Source organism: Furipterus horrens, unplaced genomic scaffold (genome assembly GCF_987537825.1).
Source record: "Furipterus horrens unplaced genomic scaffold, mFurHor1.1.pri manual_scaffold_11, whole genome shotgun sequence".
Classification (NCBI taxonomy): Eukaryota; Metazoa; Chordata; class Mammalia; order Chiroptera; family Furipteridae; genus Furipterus; species Furipterus horrens.
Genome location: NW_028327181.1, coordinates 71331379 through 71339791, shown reverse-complemented (window position 1 = coordinate 71339791; position 8413 = coordinate 71331379).

Sequence of the window (8413 nt, the reverse complement as noted above, 5' to 3'; positions counted from 1 at the left end):
TTGGTCTCTTGTTTACAAGTTACATCCAAAATAACTCATGGACTTGAACAGAGAAAAGAATTTTAGGCTCATGTACCTGCCAGGCCATGTGAAGAGCGGCCTCATGTAGGGGTTGATACAGGTGCTTAAACTGACATTAGAACTCAGGTCTCTTCTTCGTCAAGTTTTTTTTTTTTTTTTTTTTTTTAATTTTGGGCAGTGTTTGGTGGCAGGGTTGCTGCTAACAGGGGAAGGTAGGCTTGCATATTTTCAGGCTCAAGCTTAGCCAAAAAGAGAAAGTGGGGGGAGGGGGGAGAGTGAGAGAGAGAGAGCATTTCTTCCCATTAAACCCACACCATCCCATGATTCCCTCTAAACCATGTGTGTATTCCTGCCCACTCATTGTTGTATAGACAGAATTATGTAACTAAATGAATACTCCATAAATTTATCATTAAAATATTACCATGAGTGTAGCTGGATTTTAAATATAGAAAAACTAAATTAAGTGTCTCGTGTTAAAGAGGTCAAGTTGACATTTTATGTATAAAGCCATTGAAACAGAAGCCCTAAGATTTCAGCCTTTGAGCAGAGAATCAACATTAAATGGTATTATGCAAACCATAATTTTAAACAATGTTTCATAATTTAAGAATTCTGAGAATATTAAGAATACTGAGTTTCTAGGTAAGGCAGTTAGGAAAAAAGTCCCAAAGTTTGCTCTAAATAGTAGTGTTTTGACTCCTTGGCATTTATGCTTGCTAATTTGGAAAAGACAGTCCTTTACAGCAGTGATTTTCAACCTTTCTCAGCTCATGACACACATAAACTAATTACTAAAATTCTGTGGCACACCAAAAAATATATATTTTTGCAGGTCTGACAGAAAGAATAGGTGTAATTTCGATTCATTCACAGCGGACGGCTATTGCTGTGTTGGGTGTTGTCATTTTTTAATTTGACAGTCTCAGGGAAAAGAGGTCAGTGCCCCTGACTAAAGAGTCAGGCGTTGCATGTTTTACAAATTCTTGCGGCACACCGGTTGAAAATCGCTGCTCTACAGTGTTGAAATATGAGATTATGCGGGAAACTGAGAACCCCTGAGCCTGAAACACAAAAATTATAGAACTGGTACCTGAGGGGTTCACCTGATTCTTCAGGGTATGCCTCTGCTCAGGGGCCAGATGAACCATTTGGAATTTGAAAGTTATAAATACGTTGTCATTCCTCTAGCACTTTATCTCACTTATTTTTTCCCATGGCTGTGTCTCCAAATGGACAATAATATCCTTGTGAATAGAAACGGTTATTTCACTTCAGTGATTGACCAAATGAACACACCCACGAAACTAAATCCACCTGACATAAGAGTTTTAATGATTTTGATATTATTTAATAATTTAATTCAAATTATTCCGCCCCCAACATCATTTTGGGTGTTCTAGGTTCGCATGGGTTCTTCCTTTAAAGCACTAAGGGCCCTTCTTTGCTAAGGGCTGTCTTTGCTGGTATGTCTACAGGTTATATTTTAATATTTCATTAAGGGCGCAGTCTGGACTGAGTCCAACTGAGATTAGTCAGAATTTTCAGGGCTTGTAGTGAAAAAAAATGTAGCACTACTGTTGGCGCTAAATCGTTTCCACGGGTGAATTATACACACTGCATAACAATTCAAAGTTAATGACCACTGAGGAGCTGGAACTGAGGAGTCCCAGCAGAGGGTCACTTCCCCTTGAAAATGTTCCTGTTTCACAGTGAGAGTCCTGGCCTGGCTCCCTGGCTGAGATCCCTCGCCCAGAAGCCCCATCGATAATGCCTGCCCTTCAAACCTCCTCATTTCCCAGCTGGATTTGGGAGAGACGAAGCAGGAAGAGCCCATTTGGTTCTCATGTTTCTGGTAGCATGACCCCGCTGGCTCAGAGAATTATCTTTAAAAGCTCTGAGGCATGTATTCACTTAACAGATATTTCTCCAGAGTCTGGTGTCTGTTTGCCAATGGGACAGGCAGGGCTGTTCCTGGGGTGAATGAGACAGGTTTAGTGTCTGCTCTCAAGGGGCTAATGGTCTAGTGAAGAAGACAGAGAGGACAAGCTGTTGGATGGGTGCTGAGTTTTGAGAAAGGACATGTAAAGGGTGCTGAAGGCTATGAAACTGGAGGCACTAACCAGGCTTGAGGGGTCAGAGAAGAACATGGAGTTGGCTGGGTGGAAGTGGGGGAAGAAAACTTTCACATGGAAGGCACTATGCACAAAACCCCACAGGTGGGAAAGCAGTTATAGCTAAGGGACTACCAAAGGCCAGTGTGGCGCAGCAGAGAAGCAAAGGCGAGGTGTCTCATGCATGGCTGAAGAAGTAGGCACCCTGGTTAGAACATCGTCCTGATACACCAAGGTTGCGGGTTCGATCCCCGGTCAGGACCCACACAAGATCAACCAATGAATGCATAAATACATGGAACAACAAATCAATGTTTTTCTCTTCCTCTCTCCTTTACTCTCTCTCCAAAATCAATAAAAATAAATTTTAAAAATGTTACATAAAAGAAATAGGCAATCAGGTGACGATGGGAGATCCCGAGAGCTACAGTAAGGATTTTGGACTTGAATCCCAAAACACCAATTAAGCTTCGAAGGATTTTTAAGCTGAGAAATGACCTAGTAAGATTTATTCATTCTTAACAGCTGCTCATTTGGTCGCATTGTGCTCACTCCATCATCTCTAACAGCCCCTCCCACATTGTCAGGAGGCTACTACCCAAGGTGCGTCAAACCTTTTCATTTGGGGTGCTCTTCACTGTCAGGCAGCATGCGAGTGGCCCACATCCAACCCCAGTTTCCAAAGAGGTGCATCAGCCTCTGAAGTTTAACTGGAAAACAGAGGGGCAGGGCACAAGCATGCACACACCCTCCGTCTCTCCTGGCCCACCTGGCATGCAATGTACACTCCAACATGTCTGGATCATGCAGCCCATCAGCAGAGCCATTCCAAAAGCCAGAAATGGGAGAGAAAAAGGAAAGACCTGAAAAATGTGAATAGGTCATTTTTCTCCAAAGTTTCTTTTTCTGTATTCCTCTCCAAATACAGGAAGATTTCTGTTCTTTTACTTTACTTTTTTTTTTTCTTTTTTGCTTGAAAAGATAGAAAACACATTGTTGAGATTCTCAGAATTTAGAACCAGCAAAGCTGGAGGGCTTCAGAAAAATTATTTATGTTGTTTAGCCATATGTATTTTCGTGTGTGTCTGCTTAAATATACGTAATATGTGCTCTCTTTCATAGGATATAATAATGGAACGACCGCCAGCGGTCCCCAACCTTTTTGGCACCAAGGACTGGTTTCGTGGAAGACAGTTTTTCCATGGATGGAGGGGGCGGGGATGGTTTGGGGATGATTCAAGTGCATTACACTCAAGCCCCCCTCCTGCTGTGTCGCCCTGTTCCTAACAGGCCTGGACGGTGCTGGCCCGCAGTACAGAGGCTGGGGACCCCTGGACTAAGAGACACGTTATGTGAATGACTGTTCAAGTTCTCTACATGCTATACCAGGGTCAGTGCCCGGCCATGGAGTTGATAAAGGTCTAAGGGCCTCTTCCATTGGGGAGTTAGCAGTCTAGAGAGGACATGAGGCATAGTTTATGGTAATGAGAACAGGATCGCCACCATAGGAAAGGAAAACAGGCACTATTTTAGGGGTTTGTGGCTAACTGCTGTGAAAAACAAGACAACAAGACCCAAAATGGAGTTTCTTATGCCGAGCACTATATGAGCACACAAAGGCCTGACTGCATTACAGGTTTGCTTTTAGAGAAATGAAATCTTAAACTAGTCACTCAGGTATCAACCTGAGTAGCACTAGTTAGGTCAGTCAGGCTGTTGTCTGACAGACGCCCTGCCATCCCCTAATGAAAAGTCGCCTTGCAATGACCAACCTGCTTTTTTTCCCTGGTGTAACTCCCTTGTCTCTGCTCCTTCCTGCCTAGGAAAATCTCTCCCTTGTACAGCACCTCGGAGCTCCTTCCTACCTGTTAGATTGGGTGCTGCCTGGTTCCAATCGATTTTTGCTCAAATAAACTGCTGAAATTGTGAATATGCCTCAGTTTGTCTCCTAACAGCTCTGGTGTCAGATGAGGACACTGAAGGTGACCCCGGCGTTTCCCAGGAGCGACCAGCACCTGCGTAGGTTCCTGGGAGCAGCTTGAGCTCGCTGCTCTCTCACTGCCTCTCTGGACGTCAAGGGTAAGCCGCTCTGGGATCCTAGCTCTGCAGCTTCTGCATTTGGAGCTTTCATACTTTACACGGGGAGTTCTTTTTCTGAACTGGTTCCGAAAACTGGCGGGAGTCAGACTGGACCTGGCTTAGAAACTGCACTGGGTCTGGGGTCACACTGAATCCTGCTTAAGCTGGACTGGGGCCAGCATGAGGTCTCAGGTGAGTTAAATTTTGCTTTCAGGCTGAACACACACGTGAACCTTCCAAGATAACCCTGAAGGGCAGTGGCCACAGCAGAGAACGTTTAACCTAAACCAGCTTACCCATTTAGGAGGGGCCCTGGGAGAAAAGGCCTCTCAACCCAGCACTCACCATGAAGAGCGGGTGGAGAATGATTTTTCCTCTACTGCAGTTTCTCGTGACTCAGAGGAGCCCTGCGAGGACACCCCATCGCTCCGGAGCCTGCAGACAGAATCCTGGGAAACCGGCAGGAGCTGGGCAAGGTGAGAATTCTTTCCAAAGTAGCGCTCCAGGTCCCTGTCTCTGTGATGCGTGGTTCAAGGAGGAAGGTAAAATTTCACTTTCCCCCTCTTTTCCAAACTTAGATGGGCAGGCAGAAAAACCCAAAAACATTGTAAGAATATTATTTTTGAACTGTGACTTGCAAATTTGCTTTCAGGTGCCCCTCAGGCTCTCCCTCCTGTTCTGTCACAGGGACAGCTCTTGCCTCCTCGTTTGTCTGGTTTGTGTCCTGAGAAGTTGGCGTGGCAACTGTCAGGCTGGGGACCCCCCCCCCCCCCCCAGTATGAGTGGACAGGAATGTGAGATGCACTCCATTTGCCGTCGGGGTCCTAGCAACTGTTGCGCGCTCTCAGGGGCATTGACTTCTTTTAAATTTTGGTTTATCTCTGGAAGTGGCTGTGGATCGTGGGAGGACGCTATCAGGATCTTTTGCACCCTCTCTGAGGATGCGTCTTCTCCCCCTGAAACCTGGCAAGGTTTTTTTTTTTTTTTTTTTTTTTTTTTTTTAGTAGCTTTATAGTCAGAAGTTGATCAGATTGGAAGCTGATATTGGAGCCTGATAGAAACTTTTTAGGCCTTCTTCCCTAAGGCAAAATGAAACATTGCGTGTGCCCAGAGGAAAAGAAAACCAGTCTGAAGCCTTTGTGGAAAGATTTAATAAAACATTGTAAGACTACAGCTCTAAATCTAGAGCATAGTAACCTTCTGATTTCCTTCTTAGTTAAGATTTTCTCCTTGATATAAAGAAGCAAACTGAGGATAATGTCATTGGATGGGTGGGCAGTATCCATACCATTAAGGTTGCAACCCAATTCTTTGAGGAATTAAAAGCAGCTATGCTTTTCTTACAAACTGAATCTCTATAAAAACAGAAACGAAGCTCTGGAATCAATTCAAAGTCTACTTATCCTTTTTCCCAGTTCCCAAACTTTCTCTATCCATCTCAAAAGCCTTGCAGATGTTATAAAAGATCTGGACTTAGGGCACAAAAGTTCTTGGTAGGACTTGCCTTTTTTCTCTGTGACTTTTGAGATGGAAAACCGAGGTAAATCCTCATCAGAAGGACAATAACAGCACAAACAAAATAAACAAACAGAAAAACAGGAATGGCTATTTTGAAAAACTCGGTGTAGAGAAAACGCTTAAACAACTCTTTCACAAATAGTAAGGAAACTATCTGAGCAGGTAAATTTAATTTGTTCTATCTGCCAGAAATACAATTTGGATCCATTGGTTCTTTTATAAGCTACAAAGTTTTACATTGTCTTAAGATGTCACGGCTAAAATTTTAAAATGAAAGCTATCAGTATTTGTATGTTTATGAGTGTGTTTGTATCTTTATGTATGTCTATAAATGTTTTAGATATGTGATTTTTTTTGTGCCTCCAGATGGTACGGTTTTATTTAATTGGCTTAAAGACAAGTAAGCATCATGTAAATCAAGTATACTCTCAGAAATACAGACACTAACTCAAATATTTTCCGAATTCACATGACCTAGGGTAATCTTTAGTAAATTAAAGCTAGTTTAAGTTTGTTGGCTTAATTAAAACATGCATATCTTTAGAGTTATAAGCATTAAACATGATAATAATCTACCAATCTAGGTTTACTAAAAATCAAATAAGCTCATGTTATCTCTATTACAGAACTTGTCAGCAAGAAAGATGATGGTTAGCAGTTTAACGTCTCATGAAATGTTCATGAGAAATGTAAACATAATTGTTGAGAGCAAGTAAATTAAACTGATGCAAGTAAGAGAAAAGTGTGTAAATGAACTTTTCAACAATAATTATGGTGTGTGGTATGTCTACTTAAAAACAGTTTCTCAGACCTTTGGGGGACATCTCAGCCTATGTAATCATTTGAGGGCCTTCCTCGTGAGACCCTGCCTGGATAGACCTCTGACAAAACTTGGGGAGGGCGTTATCCACAGGCGAGAGGACTAGCCTGAGACAAAGCACGAAGGCAGGAAGGTGGGAGGCAAGTAAGTACCTGCAATCGGAGGCAATAGCTGATCATAGCTAATATTTATCAACTACTTATTAAATGCCAGGGACAGGCTAAGCACTGCATATGTAAGATTATTTCTATCTTCACCTTTGTTCTCATACTCATATAGATTCCAAGAGAGGCCCTGGCCAATGTGGCTCGGTTGGCTGGAGTGTCATCCCGTAGCTGAAGGGTTGTGGGTTCAAATCCTGCTCCAGGAGCATACTTAGATTTCAGGTTTGATCCCAGGTCCCGGCATGTACAGGAAGCAACTGGTTAATGTTTCTCTCTCTTCCTGCCTCTCTCTCTAAGAGCAATGAAAAACTGTCCTTGGGTGAGGATTTAAAAAAAAAAAAAAAGGAGAAGACTCCAAGAGATCATGGAACTTTGTCTTGTGTGCAAATATAGGATGGGGCAAAAGTAGGTGTACGGACAATACAATAATAAATAAATAATAATACAGGAATAAACTCTGTTTTGTGTACGCACAACTGCAAGCCTACACTTGCCCCACCGCGTATATACTCAAGATAGAGAACACAAAAAATATTCAAAACTATCTGCTGAAGGAATGAATAAGTCAACATTGGAGAAACAGCATTGCTCGTGATCTCGGTCTGATCGCTGTGCCGGAACATGGGTTCAAAAACATTTACACTTCATCTTGTGTTCACTTACTCCTCACCGAAGAGTGAACTTTGGGAACAAATGAATTTTTTAAAGCTGGAATTGTTTTGCCTTTCAGGGTTTTTTTCCCCCCACCTCAAAGCCCACACACTAGAGGGGTATTATTGATTGAACTGGGGGAGGAGAGGGGGGCAGGAACCAAAGCGGGAGGAGAAGAGAAGACCTTTTCATTTGCAGGCCAGGATCCTGAAAGTTAAGAAAACCTGCGTTCCCCCAGGGACAGATAACGGAGCTTGGTGGGAGCGGGGGCAGCACACCAACTCCATTTTCTCCTATCTGTTTTACAAACCGATTCCTCTCCAGTGGTTCATAAACTGAAAAAGCCCGTGGAAACCAAGCAGGACAAAAGCGGTACTTAGGGCTCAGGGAAGGACATACAGCAACTTTTGTTTTATGTCAAACAGCTTATGAGGGGCTGGATCTGTTTTTTAAGTGGTCATGGATTCTGCTTAGCAATGAATGTGGTGTTTCATTTTCCAAGGGCAAGTGAATAATATTCTTCACTGGGAGCCTATATTTCAGGCCTGGTATTGAATAATTACTGGACTGCTGAAAGCTTCCAAGTAGGAGTTCACTCTCCGCGACACGGCTTGGCTCATGTTCCCATTTCAGCTACTTAAGCTCTTGTAAACAGCGCTCGTTGTTTTCCATTACAAGCTAGGAAATGTGACTGTGCAGCCATGGTGCCGGGTCCCTGGAGGGGACCTGCCAGGGAGGCCGTTTCCTCACATCTCATTTCAGTTTCTGACTTGCTGGCGGGGGCTGAGTCATTGCTGCAGCTCCACGTCTTCCCATCCTATTCTGTTCCACTGCCTTATGGAACAGCCAGCGACCCGCTGGAGGACGCGCGGATCAGCCAGATGTTTCCTGAGCAGAGACAGCGCGCACTTCCCCTTTGCACATCATCTTGGGACGGGAGGGGCGGCTGGCAGGGCGCTTGCCCCCTCTGACGTCACTGGGCGAGGTGGGCTCAGGGAGAATGTCAAAGCAGAGCAGCTGGGCCAGGGGAGAGCTCAGCTGCCAGC